The sequence below is a fragment of the Lissotriton helveticus genome, chromosome 2_1 (assembly GCF_964261635.1).
Source record: "Lissotriton helveticus chromosome 2_1, aLisHel1.1, whole genome shotgun sequence".
Taxonomy (NCBI): domain Eukaryota; kingdom Metazoa; phylum Chordata; class Amphibia; order Caudata; family Salamandridae; genus Lissotriton; species Lissotriton helveticus.
The window spans coordinates 96,886,506-96,903,252 of NC_136059.1; the positions used below are offsets into that span (position 1 = coordinate 96,886,506).

The 16,747-nt window shown below is 51.7% G+C and overlaps 1 protein-coding gene across 2 annotated transcripts in view; it reads right to left on the minus strand.

Moving 5' to 3' along the window:
* The window catches only part of LOC144817753 (sialoadhesin-like), a 358,435-nt gene extending 342,475 nt beyond the window's left edge, over positions 1–15,960 (minus strand). Inside the window, exon 1 of one of the 2 annotated variants that reach the window (XM_078674539.1) lies at positions 15,842–15,960. The gene's annotated coding sequence lies outside the window, so the exon portion shown is untranslated. The remainder of the gene's footprint in view (positions 1–15,841) is intronic. The other variant, XM_078674540.1, reaches the window with a different exon arrangement.
* Positions 15,961–16,747: the final 787 nt, after the last annotated feature.

The following is a 16,747-nucleotide window of genomic DNA, read 5'->3' on the forward strand; positions in this document are numbered from 1 at the left end:
TGAACTGATGTGCGCTGTTCCATGTGCCATCGTTACTACTGCAAGCACATACGCATCAGGCAACATCCAACGCTGTTGTTCCGACAAGTCAATCCAACACCCACTCGAGTCCAATTTACCCGTGCTCTCTTTCCATGCAAGCTTTTCCTCCTCAGTCGCCTCTTTCTGAATTTCTTTCACGCTTTCCACTGTGTCTTCACACATTCCAGACTCAGAAATCCATCTTGCAGACGTTGCAACATACATTCTACTCATCATATTTCTAGCTGTCTGTTTTGCAGTCTCATCGGCAAAAGCATTCCCACGACCAACATCATCCGTGATTGCTTTATGAGCACTGCATTTCACAATCGCAACTTCAGTCGGCAAGGTTAGAGATTCCAACAAGTCATTAACTAGCTGACCATGTTGAATCTTAGTCCCATGGGACGTAATGAAACCTCTCTCTTTCCACAAACGGCCAAAACTATGGGCCACGCCGAACGCGTACTGACTATCTGTGAACACATTCACTCTCTTTCCCTTAGCTAAAACGCACGCTCTTGTCAGCGCGATCAATTCTGCAGCCTGGGCAGAATTCTGACTCACTCTTGCAGTCTCCACAATCGTACTCAAAGTCGTTACTGCATAAGCAGCAGTCACATCACCATTCTCTAATTTGAAGCAAGACCCATCAACATACAACGTTCCATCTGGATCTGATAACGGAGTGTTTTTTAGATCAATTCGTCCTTTTGTTTCTTCCTCAGTTTTGAAATAACAGTCGTGTGGTTCGGAATCACTCGACTCTTGGCTAGTCGGCAACAATGTTGCTGGATTCAATACATTGCATCTTTTGATCTGAATGTGACTAGCTAACAGTGTTAGTTCATAACCTGATAATCTAGCACTGGTAAGGTGTTGCGTCTTGGTTCGGTTCATGAGTGTATCTACAGCATGAGGAACCATAACTACTAGCATGTTGTTCATTACTAAACCAGCAGATTGTCGAATGGAGGCTGCAGCTGCGGCTGTAGCTCTCAAGCAACTAGGCAATGCTCTAGCTACTGGATCTAATGTTGATGAAAAATACGCACAAGGGCGTTGTTTATCACCAAATTTTTGCGTCAAAACACTCAATGCACAACCTTCTCTCTCGTGGACATAGAGCGTGAATGGCTTACTGTAGTCGGGTGTACCCAATACAGGTGCTGAACACAGTGCATTTCGTAATTCAGAAAAACTCTGCTGACATTCAGCAGACCATGGTACCGGACTCGGAACACCTTTCCCAGTCAAGGCTACCAATGGTTTTGCTAAAAGAGAAAAATTTGGGATCCATTGCCTACAATATGAGGTAATACCTAAAAAGGCACGTACTTCTCTCTGCGTGCTAGGAACATTCATCTGTGTAATTGCCTTTATTCTCTCTGGGGTCAACTTCCTTCCCTCCTTTGACAAGAGATGACCTAGGTAGGTCACTTCTTGGCAGCAGTATTGCATTTTTGAAGGTGACACCTTGTGATTCAAATCTGACAAGTGATGCAATAAAGAAATCGTAGCTGTTTTGCAAGTTTCCTTGTCATCAGCAGCCACTAGAAGATCATCAACATATTGTATTAAAGCAGAACCAGGAGGAAGTACGAAGGAATCTAACTGGCTTTTTAATGCTTGACTGTAAATGGATGGGCTTTCACAATAGCCTTGTGGAGCGCGTTTAAACCTGAAGCTTCGTCCTCCTAGAGAGAAACCGAAGATATCTCTGCTTTCCTCGGCTATCGGAATGCTGAAAAAGGCATTTTTCAAGTCGACAACCGAAAACCATGCTGCTGTAGCAGGAATCAATGTTAATAATGCAGTAATGTCTGGAACCACAGGAAACTGTGGAATCACAATTTTATTAACCTCTCTAAGATCAATTACAAACCTATATACTGGAGGTTTTGTTGGGTCAGTTCGTTTCAAAATAGGCAGTACAGGACTATTACAGACATTACCTCTAGTTTCTTCTATAACGTCTTTCTTAATCAGATCTTGCACTATCAGTAGGAGCGCACGCTCACCTTCACTAGAGATTCTGTATTGTGGAATTCGTGGAAGTTTGACATTTGCTTTCAAAGTTACTACATAGGGTGGAATTTCCAATAGACCTACATCATTAGGACCAGTCGCCCAAAGAGTATCAGGGAGTGAACGCAGCTCTGGTGGGAGCGCATCCATCGACAAGTACATTGGAGAGATTATACTTTTACCCAACGTAAGCTGTACTCCTTCTGGAGAACAGTATAATGTCGCATAAAGGCGTTTTAACAAGTCTAAACCAAGCAGATTTTCGTTACAACCTGTCGTCAAAATCAGAGGAGCTTTCAAGTGGCAGGGTCCAACAGAAATCGACAAAGGACCAGAAACGGGGTTGTGAACAGGGGCGCCAGAAAACCCTACTGAAACGTTTGTTGAGCCAGACAAAGGTGCGCCAGGGAGTTTCGCATGTATGATAGAACTTTTTGCTGCACCAGTATCCAACAGAAACGGTTCGACTATACCTGATGTTGCTACTGCGACATAAGGCCCACTCTGATCTACTGGAACTGATACTACTCCCTCTCTTTGTCCATGGCTGTCCTAGTACTCACTTTGCTGAACTTCCTCACTAGCTTCATAATAGTCTTCAACATGATACTGTGGAGACCTATTATGTTGGGCAGATTGTCCATTTCGCTGGTCGAAATAATTAGAAGGGCGATCACTCGTCTGCGGAGGCATAGCACCTCTTCCTCGACCTCTAGAGTTTTGCATAGAACTACCACGACCTCTCTGAGCAGCCGCAGCATTATTTTGCGTTCGAACTGGACACTCATTTTTGTAATGACCTTCCACTTTGCAATAAGCACATTGATTCCATTGGTATTGTGGCCTTTGAAAATTATAATCCGTTCTTTGATATGACCCTTGCTGCAGACTAGTCTGATTCGTGCGAGGCGGATAAGCTTGCTGTAAAAGTACTTTAGTCTTTAAATCTTTCGTCTTTTTATCTGATTTTTCCTTCTCTTCTTTATCTCTATTTTCATAGTACTGGGCAGTCGCAAGTATTTGCGCAGTCGTAGAGACAGCCCACGCACTTTCAGAATTCTTTAATTTACCACTAAGTTCTGGCAACAGATTGTGCACAAATTTATCAACAAATAATCTCTGGCCTCCTTCTGTGCTCATATCCTGACCACTATGATCCACGAAAGTCTCTTCGAATCTTGTGAAAAAGTCGGAGACGCTTTCGTCTTTCTTTTGTTTGCACGCGGACAATTTGTCCCAGTTAACGCGTAATGCTGGCATCAAGGTTTTCATTAAATCGATTATTCTACCAGGCAAATTAGCAATTAGGGGTTCTGGTTTGGAACCACCTATTTGTTGACCATCCGCTGCAATTATAGCTGCCCAGTCACCACCTAGGGCAACTGGATGATTCTCTTTACGAATTTTAGCCCAAATTGGTTGCGGTACTACATTACCAAATAGCAGATCTATGTCAGCAAGATTCAATACACAAGCGTCAACTGTTTGAGCCAACTCTTTGTAGTACCCTGCAGGATTTTTACGCGGATCTGGCAAGGCCTGTTTCACTGCTAATACTTCAGCTCGCTTCCATGGAATATGTATCCATACTCTCTGGAATTGGGCCGGAGCGGCTGCAATACCAAGCGGTGCATTAGCTTGCACAGCTTCACGCCAAATTGGTGGAACCTCTCTCATTGGGTATTGACGATTTTGTTTCGTACTACGTTTCTCTAACTCTCTCGGTGAACGAAGGGATGAGTCGGTCCTATAACTTAGAACCAGTTCCATCGCTTCTTTTATATTGTGTCCAACTATCATACCTGCAGCAAACTCTTTCTGAACATTAATTAATTCTCCTAGATTTGATTCAGGGTCATTCTCTTCCAATTCCTCACGTAGAAGGGAACACATTTCATCGAACACATATCGTTGTGTCGGTTCATTCCATTGCATAAATGTATCTAATACATCTTGTACATTATATCTTCCAACTTTTGAAACCCATCTAAGAGCTGTGGAATCTAGTATTCCTCTTTCTTCAGTACTGGGAAGCTGACTACGTCTCTGCACAGAGTCAGAGGTAGGAGTCTTAATCAGAGTTTTATAGAAGGGAGATAGAATATTAGAAACAGAATCAGTGATTCTCCGACGAACAGAAAGTGGAGTCATAATATTAGCAGAAGCAGTAAATAGAGTAGCAGTTGGAACAGATAGATCAGAAACAGTAGGAGTAACAGGCAAAATAGCTTGTGAACTAGCAGGTGTGAGCGGCACAGGCATAGGTAAAGAAGCCGGCAACCCTGGAAGAGGGGTTGTCGAAGGAACATTAATATTGACTACAGGAGGTACAGGAACTTGATTCAGGGGAGCGGGAACAGGGACACCAGGTTGTCCAGCAACCGGTAATTGAACATTCGGCATAGGTGGAGCCGTAGCACCCTGTGCATACGGTGGGGGTGATCGTAACAAGTAAGACAACAGGGGATCCTTTTCAGGGTCCTCTACTATCTTAGCCGTACTCGATGGCAAAGCAGGATAGCACTTGTCTATCGCTAAATTACGCTCTCTATTGGCCACCTCCATCGCTTTCTCAGACTCGTTGAGTTGCAGCTGTTTAGCAGACTGTTCTAAAGTCAACTCTTGCTCTTTTTGTTCTTTCTTCAGCTTTTTAATTTCTCTCTGTTTAGATTCTTTTCGCCAATAACGGAAAGAATCAAACATTGCCGGCCGGGCTTTCTTCTTAAACAACCTTCTTTCTAGATTATCGAGAACTTCAGGTTCAAAACTACCATGCAGTGGCCAACTAAGGACACCATCTTTCTCTGTGAAGCGGATCCATACCTCGTTATAAGAGATAGGGCCCACACCAAATTTGCAATATAGATCATAAAGGGGAGTTCCAATCGGAGGAACCAAACACGGGTCCTTCAACTGGGAATCACTGTTGCAACTGAAACAAGACAACATACAATTTTTCCGACTTACCATTTTATAATCCGGAACACAAAACAAACGAGACACAAACAGAAAAAAAATGCGCACTCGAACCAAGAACTTAGGCCTACCAGAACTGATAAATGTATCGATACCTGAACTGAACAGAATGATTATCGTAACCAGAATAACCAGTGATAATCTTACAGAACTGAACTGAACTGAGAACCAAAAGGTTTATCCAAACAGGAGCAACCCTCACAAAATACTTAACTGAGGCACTGAAGACGTCACCAAGGAGAAACCCGTCACGTCTCGCCGTACTGAGGACTGCACCTCGGGTCCAAGACAGGGCGACGGTCAAGGCAACGGACCACTGCAGCCGTCTGAACGGGAACCCTCGTGGAAGAGAACGTCGGGGCCACTTTTGCGATATGCCGGGATCGATGAAGTGGGGCGCCTCCCTCTGAAATCTTCACACGAAGCTCCTCGAACTCTTCAGGCTTTTGGACCGGTACCGAATGACGTCGCCCCACGTTGGGCGCCAATTGGAGTTCTGGACTTTTTGGTTCCGTCCAGAGGTGTCAGGGACAACACCCGAAGACCCCGGAGTTCAACCTGTCTCGGTGCACAAACAAACAGAAACACGGGCTTCTCGATGGTGGCGTCAAAGACCAAAGGTTTATTACTGCAGGGACACAGAAGTCACAGAAACTGCACACGGGCAGTGTCTAGGAGCCTGTTCAATTTGTACAAAGAGGGTTGTTCCTTATATACTAAATATTCTGCTCGGGGCAAATTCTTTACATGTTACCACAGTTCTAGACATTCGTGTCTTAAACAATAAATATTTGGCGTTGCACAGGAATCGTCAACAGTATCTGATGTCAAAACATTACGAATGAGGGGTTCCCACTATTCCATCATAATCCCATGTCAATTTCTCATTCGAGACCCGGACCGCCTCATCGTAAATTTCGTTACCTCCCCCTAATAAAGGCCCAGAAGGAAAGGAGCAGAGCCAGGTATAGAAGATAGAAAGACAGGATAAGAGATGTTTGTGGGTCGTAAATGGGCACGGTTACCAGCTTCGGCCGCCTAATCATGATCAGGCCAACGAACACAAGAACCAGTATAGCAGGACTGGCCTCAGGCTGGGGAGGCAGTTCTTGCCGAGTCATGCTGCCACAGCGTTGCTGGCCTAAGGTGCACGTGTCACTAGCAAGGTGAATCGCCGGGTAAAGCCTACGTGTCCTTAGATGAAAAAGAGGTCATTGCGTGTCCATTGACTATGTGAGGGCAAGGAATACAAAATGGCTTCCGTGTTCTAAGATGGATGTCATGGGTAGAACAGAAATGTGTTTGTAACTGGAGTGCTCTTGCTCGTAGCATAGCGAAAACACCAGGATATACTAAATGGATCATTTGCGGTTCACTGATACCAAAATTATGTATTTACGACAATGTTACAAACACAAGTAAAATCGTCACGGAACCTCACCACCCTGGTGTGCTACAACGCCAGGTTACTGTAGAGCTGGTTTTGTGAATGTGAAGTGAAAGATAAAATGGCCAATTGAGTCAAAAAAGTAGTTTTATTAGTTTCGCTAATTGGACAGGGATCGAGGGGCTGCAGAGGTGAGCACGAGTTGTGGACTGCAGATGTGAGCTGGGATCGAGGATCTGCAGATGTGAACAGGAATCGAGGCTCGGCTGCAGAGGTGAGCAGGAGTCGAAGGGCTATAGAGGTGAGCAGGGATCATGTGACTGCAGGGGTGGGTAGGGGTTGAGGGGTTGCAAAGGTGAGCAGAGAACATCGGGCTGCAGAGGTGAGCAGGAGTTGAGTGGCTGCAGAGGTGAGCATGGATCGTGAGGCTGCAGAGGTGAGCAGGGATCAAGGGGCTGCAGACGTGAGCAGGGATTGTGTGGCTGCAGAGGTGAGCAGGGATTGTGTGGCTGCAGAGGTGAGCAGAGATCAAGGAGCTGCAGAGGTGAGCAGGGTTTGAAGGGCTGCAGAGGTGAGCAGGGATCGTGTGGCTGGAGAGGTGAGCAGAGCGAGGAGCTGCAGAGGTGAGCTGGGATCGAGGGTTTGCAGAGGTGAGCAGGGATCATCGGCAGAGGTAAGGAGGGGTTTCAGAGGTGAGCTGGGATTGAGGAGCTGCAGAGGTGAGTAGGAATCGAGAGGTTGCAGGGGTCGATTGGCCGCAGAGGTGTGTAGAGATCGTATGGCCTCAGGGATCATGGGACTGCGGAGATAAGCAGGGATTGTGGGGCTGTAGAGGTGAGCAGTGACCGAGGATCAGCAGGGGCCGAGGGGCCGCAGAGGTGAGCAGGGGTCATAGGGCTGTAGAGGTCCGCAGGGGTCAAGGGCTGCGGAGGTGAGCAAGGGTTGAAGCGCTGCATATCGAGGAGCTGCAGAGGTGAGCAGGGATCAAGAGGCTGCAGAGGTGAGCTGGATTTGAAGGGCTGTAATGGTGAGCAGGGTTTGAGGGGGCAGAGGTGAATAGGGATCGTGTGGCTGCAGAAGTGAGCTGGGATAGAGGGGCTGCAGAGGTGAGCAGGGATTGAGGGGCTGCAGCGGTGAGCAGGGATCGAGGAGCAGCAGGGGTTGAGCAGGAGTTGAAGGTTAGAAGAGGTGAACAGGGATGGTGGGGCTGCAGAGGTGAGCAGAGATTGAGGAGCAGCAGAGGTGAGCAGGGATCCAGGCTCAGCTGCAGACGTGATCGAGGGGCTGCACAGGTGAGCACAAGTTGTGGACTGCATATGTGAGCTGGGATCGAGGAGCGGCTGCGGAGGTGAGCAGGAGTCAACGGGCTTTTGAGGTGAGCAAGGATCGTGTGGCTGCAGAGATCGAGGAGCTGCAGAGGTGAGCAGGGATCGAGGGTTTGCAGAGGTGAGCAGGGTTTAAAGGGCTGCAGAGGTGAGCAGGGATCATGGGCAGATGTAAGCAGGGGTCGAGGGGTTTCAGATGTGAGCTGGGATTGTGAAGCTGCAGAGGTGAGTAGGAATCAAGAGGCTGCAGAGGTGAGCAGGGGTCGAGTGGCCGAAGAGGTGTGTAGAGATAGTATGGCTGCAGAGGTGAGCAGGGATCATGGGACTGCGGAGATAAGAAGGGATTGTGGGGCTGTGGAGGTGAGCAGGGATCAAGGGGCTGCAGAGGTGAGCAGGGATCAAGGGGCTGCAGAGGTGAGCAGGGATCAAGGGGCTGCAGAGGTGAGCAGGGGTCGAGGGGCTGCAGAGGTGAGCAGGGGTCGAGGAGCTGCAGAGGTGAGCAGGGACAGAGGATCTGCAGAGGTGAGCAGGGATCAAGGGGCTGCAGAGGTGAGCAGGGGTCGAGGGGCTGCAGAGGTGAGCTGGGGTCGAAGGGCTGCAGAGATGAGCAGGGTTCGAGGAGCTGCAGAGGTGAGCAGTGGTTGAGGTGGTGTAAAGGTGAGCAGAGATCATGGAGCTGCAGAGGTGAGCAGGGGTCCAGTGGCCCCAGAGGTGTGTAAGATCGTATTGCTGCAAAGGTGAGCAGGGATCGTGGGACTACGGAGATAAGCAGGGATTGTGGGGCTTTGGAGGTGAGCAGGGGCCGAGGATCTGCAGAGGTGAACAGGGGTTGAGGGGCTGCAGAGGTGAGCAGGGGTCAAGGGGCTGCAGAGGTGAGCCGGAGTCGAGGGGCAGCAGGCATGAGCAGGTATTGTGGGCTGCAGAGGTGAGTAGGGGTCGAGGGGTTGCCGAAGTGAGCAGGGGTTGATGGGCTGCAGAGGTGAGCAGGGACAGAGGGGCTGCAGAGGTGAGATGGGATCAAAGGGCTGCAGAGGCGAGCTGGGGTCGAGGGGCTGCAGAGGTGAGCAGGGGCCGAGGATCTGCAGAGGTGAGCAGGGGTTGAGGGGCTGCAGAGGTGAGCAGGGGTCGAGGGGCTGCAGAGGTGAGCAGGGGTCGAGGGGCTGCAGAGGTGAGCAGGGGTCGAGGGGCTGCAGAGGTGAGCAGGGATCAAAGGGCTGCAGAGGCGAGCTGGGGTCGAGGGGCTGCAGAGGTGAGCAGGGGCCGAGGATCTGCAGAGGTGAGCAGGGGTTGAGGGGCTGCAGAGGTGAGCAGGGGTCGAGGGGCTGCAGAGGTGAGCAGGGGTCGAGGGGCTGCAGAGGTGAGCAGGGGTCGAGGGGCTGCAGAGGTGAGCAGGGGTCGAGGGGCTGCAGAGGTGAGCAGGGGTCAAGGAATGGCAGAGGTGAGCAGGGATCAAGGAGTGGCAGAGGTCGAGGGGCTGGAGAGGTGAGCTGTCGTTGAAGGGCTGTAATGGTGAGCAGGGTTTGAGGGGGCAGAGGTGAGTAGGGATTGTGTGGCTCGCAGAGGTGAGCAGGGGTCGAGAGGTTGCCGAGGTGAGCAGGGGTCAAGGGTTGCAGAGGTGACCAGAAATCAATGGGCTGAAGAGGTGAGCAGGGATCGAGGGGCTGCAGAGGTGAGCAGGAGTTGAAGGTTAGAAGAGGTGAACAGGGATGGTGAGGCTGCAGAGGTGAGCAGAGATTGAGGAGCACAGAGGTGAGCAGGGATCGAGGTTCAGCTGCAGACGTGATCAAGGATTGAGGGTCTGTAGAGGTGAGCACGAGTTGTGGACTGCAGATGTGAGCAGGGATTGTGAAGCTGCAGAGGTGAGCAGGGATCAAGGGGCTGCAGAGGTGAGCAGGGATCAAGGGGCTGCAGAGGTGAGCAGGGGTCGAGTGGCCGAAGAGGTGTGTAGAGATAGTATGGCTGCAGAGGTGAGCAGGGATCATGGGACTGCGGAGATAAGAAGGGATTGTGGGGCTGTGGAGGTGAGCAGGGATCAAGGGGCTGCAGAGGTGAGCAGGGATCGAGGGGCTGCAGAGGTGAGCAGGGATCAAGGGGCTGCAGAGGTGAGCAGGGATCGAGGGGCTGCAGAGGTGAGCAGGGATCAAGGGGCTGCAGAGGTGAGCAGGGATCGAGGGGCTGCAGAGGTGAGCAGGGATCAAGGGGCTGCAGAGGTGAGCAGGGATCGAGGGGCTGCAGAGGTGAGCAGGGATCAAGGGGCTGCAGAGGTGAGCAGGGGCCGAGGGCTGCAGAGGTGAGCAGGGATCAAGGGGCTGCAGAGGTGAGCCGGAGTCGAGGGGCAGCAGAGGTGAGCAGGGATCAAGGGGCTGCAGAGGTGAGCAGGGGTCGAGGGCTGCAGAGGTGAGCCGGAGTCGAGGGGCAGCAGGCATGAGCAGGTATTGAGGGGTGGCAGAGGTGAGCAGGGGTTGAAGGGCTGCAGAGGTAAGCAGGTATTGTGGGCTGCAGAAGTGAGCATAGATCGAGGGGCTGCCGAGGTGAGCAGGGGTCGAGGGCTGCAGAGGTGAGCATGGATCGAGGGGCTGCCAAGGTGAGCAGGGGTCGAGGGCTGCAGAGGTGAGCATGGATCGAGGGGCTGCCAAGGTGATCAGGGATTGAGGAGATGCAGAGGTGAGCAGAGATCGAGGGGCTGCCGAGGTGAGCAGGGACCGAGGGGCTGCAGAGGTGAGCAGAGATCGAGGGGCTGCAGAGGTAAGCAAAGATCGAGGGGCTGCAGAGGTGAGCATAGATCGAGGGGCTGCAGAGGTGAGCATAGATTGAGGGTCTGCAGAGGTGAGCATAGATCGAGGGGCTGCAGAGGTGAGCATGGATCGAGGGGCTGCCGAGGTGGGCAGGGATCGAGGGGCTGCCGAGGTGAGCAGGGATCGAGGGGCTGCCGAGCTGAGCAGGGATTGAGAAGATGCAGAGGTGGGCAGGGATTGAGGGGCTGCAGAGGTGAGCAGGGAACAAGGGGCTTCAGAGGTTAGCATAGATCGTGTGGCTGCAGAGGTGAGCATAGATCGTGTGGCTGCAGAGGTGAGCATAGATCGTGTGGCTGCAGAGGTGAGCATAGATCTTGGGGCGGCAGAGGTGAGCATAGATCGTGTGGCTGCAGAGGTGAGCATAGATCGTGTGGCTGCAGAGGTGAGCATAGATTGTGTGACTGCAGAGGTGAGCATAGATCGTGGGGCAGCAGAGGTGAGCATAGATCTTGGGGCTACAGAGGTGAGCAGCGGTCAAGGGGCTGCAAAGTTGAGCAGGGTTCAAGGCTCAGCTGCTGAGGTGAGTGTAGATCTTGGGGCTGCAGAGGTGAGCAGGGGTTGAGGGTCTACAGAGGTGAGCAGGCATTGAGGAGCTACAGAGGTAAGCAGTGATCGTGGGGCTGCAGAGATGAGCATAGATCATGGGGCTGCACAGGTGAGCAGGGTTCGAGGCGCGGCTGCAGAGGTGAACATAGATCGAGGGGCTGCAGAGGTGAGCATAGATCGAGGGGCTGCACAGGTGAGCATAGATCGAGGGGCTGCACAGGTGAGCTTAGATTGAGGGGCTGCCGAGGTGAGCAGGGATCGAGGGGCTGCAGAGGTGAGCATGGATCGAGGGGCTGCCAAGGTGATCAGGGATTGAGGAGATGCAGAGGTGAGCAGGGATCGAGGGGCTGCCGAGGTGAGCAGGGATCGAGGGGCTGCCGAGGTGAGCAGGGATCGAGGGGCTGCCGAGGTGAGCATGGATCGAGGGGCTGCCGAGGTGAGCATGGAACTAGGGGTTGCCGAGGTGAGCAGGGGTTGAGGGCTGCAGAGGTGAGCAGGGATTGAGGGGCTGCCGAGGTGAGCAGGGATTGAGGAGATGCAGAGGTGGGCAGGGATTGAGGAGATGCAGAGGTGAGCAGAGATCGAGGGGCTCAGTGGCGTCACTAGGGGGGTGCGGACCGCACCGGGTTTCACCCTCACATGGGGTGACACCATCTGGTTACGCTGTGTAACACAGCCCTGCTCGAAGGTGAGGGCGAGTGTGTCTTCTGTGTTTATTTCAAAGTATGCTGTCAGTGTCGCACGCACGAATCATCCGTTCATACTCATGAACACATCTCTCTTATTAAAAATGCAACACATTTTTGACATCTTAGAAATGCATAAATGAGGATATAAAATGGCGGAATGACGCACCATTTGTTATCTGCGTGCAAGGGAATGTGCGCAGAATGAGTAGGAAATAATTGTTTGGAAAAATTTAATATAGCGCAACAGAGCATGCATTTTATTCGGCAAAAAAATGCACTCTCTGCTAAATTAATGCTTCATAAGTGCCACAACCCACTGAAGCCTGACTCAAGCGGAGCGCAGAACCAACGCGGTTCATTTTTTTTTTTTTTCTCTTTTTTTTTTTTAAATACATTCCATCCCCCCCCCCCTCCACCAACGCGGTTCATGTCGGTGTGTTGGCTAAGGATGTAGGACGCATTCTGTAAGTCTGCTTTATTATCTTATATACAAGAAAAAGTCCCCAAAATAACTGCCATGTTGACGAAATTTTTTTAATATATAGGAAAGTTGAGGGTGCAAATATATTTTGCGCGTCAGGCAAAGTGATGTTCGTTTTTAACATTCACTCCACTGCCAATGAGTCAAGACTGAAAACCTGTAAGGGCAATCTTGTCCGTTCTGCCTGTGAGAACGTAGGCAACAGTTTCATATTGTTTTACTGCCATTGCACGCATGCAAAGCACATTTAATGAGTTTATTTCAGCCACTTTGTTAAGAGCCGAGAACTGTGAGGGGGAAACCATGGGGGGGAGGGGGGGAGAAGGGGACGAGGAAAGGGTTGAAAGAGCTGCAGGCGGGGGAGGTGGGGTGCAGGCAGAGGGGGAGGGATGGTGCAGGCAGAGGGTGAGATTGTGCAGGCAGAGGGAGAGATGGTGCAGGCAGAGGGTGAGATGGTGCAGGCGGAGGGTGAAATGGTGCAGGCGGAGGGGAGGTGGTGCAGGCAGGGGGATAGATGGTGCAGGCAGAGGGAGAGATGGTGCAGGCAGAGGGGGAGATGGTGCAGGCAGAGGGGGAGATGGTGCAGGCAGAGGGAGAGATGGTGCAGGCAGAGGGGAGATGGTGCAGGCAGAGGGAGAGATGGTGCAGGCAGAGGGGGAGATGGTGCAGGCAGAGAGGGAGATGGTGCAAGCAGAGGGAGAGATGGTGCAGGCAGAGGGGGAGATGGTGCAGGCAGAGGGGGAGGGATGGTGCAGGCAGAGGGTGAGATGGTGCAGGCAGAGGGAGAGATGGTGCAGGCAGAGGGTGAGATGGTGCAGGCAGAGGGTGAGATGGTGCAGGCGGAGGGTGAAATGGTGCAGGCGGAGGGGAGATGGTGCAGGCAGAGGGGGAGACGGTGCAGGCAGAGGGGGAGATGGTGCAGGCGGAGGGGAGATGGTGCAGGCAGAGGGGGAGACGGTGCAGGCAGAGGGGGAGATGGTGCAGGCAGAGAGGGAGATGGTGCAGGCAGAGGGGGTAGATGGTGCAGGCAGAGAGAGGGATGGTGCAGCCAGAGGGTGAGATGGTGCAGGCAGAGGGAGAGATGGTGTAGGCAGAGGGGGAGATGGTGCAGGCAGAGGGGAGATGGTGCAGGCAGAAGGGAGATGGCACAGGGGAGAGATGGCGGAGGGGAGATGATGCGGACAGAGGGGGAGATGGTGCAGGCAGGGGGGAGATGGTGCAGGCAGAGGGGGAGATGGCACAGGCGGAGGGAGAGATGGCGCAGGTAGAGATGGCGCAGGTAGAGGGAGAGACGGCGCAGGCAGAGGGAGAGATGGTGCAGGCAGAGGTAGAGATGGTGCAGGCAGAGGTAGAGATGGTGCAGACAGGTAGAGATGGTGCAGGCAGAGGTAGAGATGGTGCAGGCAGAGGTAGAGATGGTGCAGGCAGAGGTAGAGATGGTGGAGGGGAGATGGTGCAGGCAGAGGGAGAGATGGTGCAGGCGGAGGGGAGATGGTGCAGGCAGAGGGAGAGATGGTGCAGGCTGAGGGGAGATGGTGCGGACAAAGGGAGAGATGGTGCAGGCAGAGGGGAGATGGTGCAGGCAGAGGGGAGATGGTGCAGGCAGAGGGGAGATGGTGCAGGCAGAGGGTGAGATGGTGCAGGCAGAGGGTGAGATGGTGCAGGCAGGGGGTGAGATGGTGCAGGCGGAGGGGAGATGGTGCAGGCAGATGGGACATAGTGCAGGCAGAGGGGACATAGTGCAGGCAGAGGGTGAGATGGTCCATCCGGTAAGTTGTGAGGGGGTGACGCCATGAGTTTCCCGCACCGGGTGACACCAACCCTAGTGACGCCACTGGAGGGGCTGCAGAGGTGAGCAGGCATCGAGGGGCTGCTGAGGTGACCAAGGATCGACTGGCTGCAGAGGTGAGCAGGGAACAAGGGGCTGCAGAGGTGAGCATAGATTGTGGGGCTGTGGAGGTGATCAGGGACCGAGGAGCTGCAGAGGTGAGCAGGGTTTGAAGGCCTGCAGAGTTGAGCAGGCACCTAGGAGCTGCAGAGGTGAGCAGGGGCTACAATGGTGAGCAGGGTGCGAGGGTTGCAGAGATGGGCAGATGTTGAGGGCGGCAGACGTGGGCAGAGGTCGTGGGTTGCAGAGGTTGTGGGGCTAAAGAGGTGACCAGGGGTCGAGGGCTGCAGAGGTGACCTGGGGTCGAGGGCTGCAGGGGTGAGCAGGGGTCGAGGAGCTATAGAGGTGACAGAGGTCGAGGGCTGCAGAGGAGAGCAGGGTTCGAGGGCTGCAGAGGAGAGCAGGGGTCGAGGGCTGCAGAGGTGAGCAGGAGTCGAGGGCTGCAGAGGTGAGCAGGGGTCGAGGGCTGCAGAGGTGAGCAGGGGTCGAGGGTTGCAGAGGTGAGCAGGAGTCGAGGGCTGCAGAGGTGAGCAGGGGTCGAGGGCTGCAGAGGTGAGCAGGGGTCGAGGGTTGCAGAGGAGAGCAGGGTTCGAGGGCTGCAGATGTGAGCAGGGGTCGAGGGGCTGCAGAGGTGAGCAGGGGTCGAGGGCTGCAGAGGTGAGCAGGGTTCGAGGGCTGCAGAGGAGAGCAGGGGTCGAGGGTTGCAGAGGAGAGCAGGGTTCGAGGGCTGCAGAGGAGAGCAGGGGTCGAGGGCTGCAGAGGTGAGCAGGGTTCGAGCGGTGCAGAGAGTGCTGGCCTGTGGATTGTAGGAAGCTCCATAATACTTCCAGAGTCACCCCACACTTCAAAGCGTAGATTATAGCGCATTATGCGCCTACATATCTCTGTTTTTCGTTTGTTTAAAGTTATGGTGCACTGGTGTGCAGCTTCACTTTCATGACAATATTTAGTGTTTTTTTCTTACTACCTTTTGGCAGGTTCTGTTTTAAATAGAGTTCACCATAGTGCCTGTACGGAGCCCTAAAGGGGTCTTCTAGGAGCTTTTTTCACCCTCCCAGATGCCTGACCAGTTAAGCCTTTCGTAGCCCACTCATGCCCCCCCCCTCCCACCCCCCATCCCCCCAAACCCAAACTCCTTGAACCTGCTCTGCCCCTAACACCATGCTGGTCCAGTTTCTGATCCATACTTTAGTATCAACTAATGAATACATAACTGTCCTGATTGCGTACAGTAAGAGGGATCTTCACCCACACACCCAACACATTAATATACATTTCGATTGTTTATTAGATTTGTTATATATCAGATGATTCATACTCTACACACACTTCCAACTTCAAAAGTTACCTCTCACATTTTGTTTGCTTTTGATACTTGCACAAGTGCCACCTTTGCCTACGTAACGTTTGTTCTTGTGCCTGAGTGTCTAGCATATATTGCAGTATTATACCTTTAATTGTACTTTGTTTCTCTTGTAACCTGCACACTTGTCACTTTTTCCTCCTGAATTGCACCGTTTGCTACCTCATGCATTTTGTTTGCTCACAATTGTCACTTTTACCTCATGTAACTTAATGTCTGCTTTTGTAATTTTGGTTCATTTGTAATTTTCTGTTCCTATTGTGAAGCGCTCTGACGCCTTCGGGTAAAGTCCGCGCTACATAAAAACGCATAAATAAATAAAATAAACAAATAAAAAGTTACCTTTTCCTCGGATCAGCAGCGGGGGCGCTCTGCTCCGGCCAGGACCGTCTGCGGAGTCCTCTGGGCCACAATCATAAATATACAATGTTCGACCCTAAAAATAATTGCATCCTCTTTTCTCGTGCCTATTTCCCGCTTTTAAATTGATGATGTCGGCTTTTATAGTTATTATTAGCATTGTATTTACTTTGAGTGGCAGCGATGTCATATTCGCGGGAAAGCACCCCTTTTTATTACACGAATTAGCTTTTTTTAATCGTGTGGTCTCTCAAGAATTGAAACAAAAAATTATACTGAATCGAAACTTAGAGACGAGTTCATTCGTGATTGATTGCACGGTGACCCTAAATCCAGGGCCACCCAATTTTGCAGCTGCTGCATTTTCCTCACAGCTATGGATTTGCCTCATTTGCCACGAAATCCACCAATATCTACATAATCTTGATTTTAAACAAAGAAAATGTTTCTTGATCAAACAGATCCAAAGTTACAAAAAAAATGAGACGCATCTTGCTGTGCCGTGGAAGGACATTTACAAAGGTCCACTGCTACCCTTCCAGTTGCTTATTGCTATTTATGGGTGTCAAACTCGAAATAATATGGGGAAACCTTTGCCCAACGTTAACGTGTAAAAATGCCAAAAGAATGACGTAATACTATCACTAAATGTGGCTCAATCCGATGCATAATTTGTGGTTTCTTGATGCATAATTTAGTGAACCCTGCCACATAATTTGGCCCTCCCCTGCCACATAATTCAAGTGGCCCTGCCCAAGGGGTATCTCTCTGTTCTTTTTTTCCTAAAATGACACCTCTGGTGATGCGAATGGATGCCTTTGGATTTTAAAGTGTAGACGTGCAACAACAAGCGTGTGGTAGACAGGGGGGCTCTGTAGTGGCCTGAAA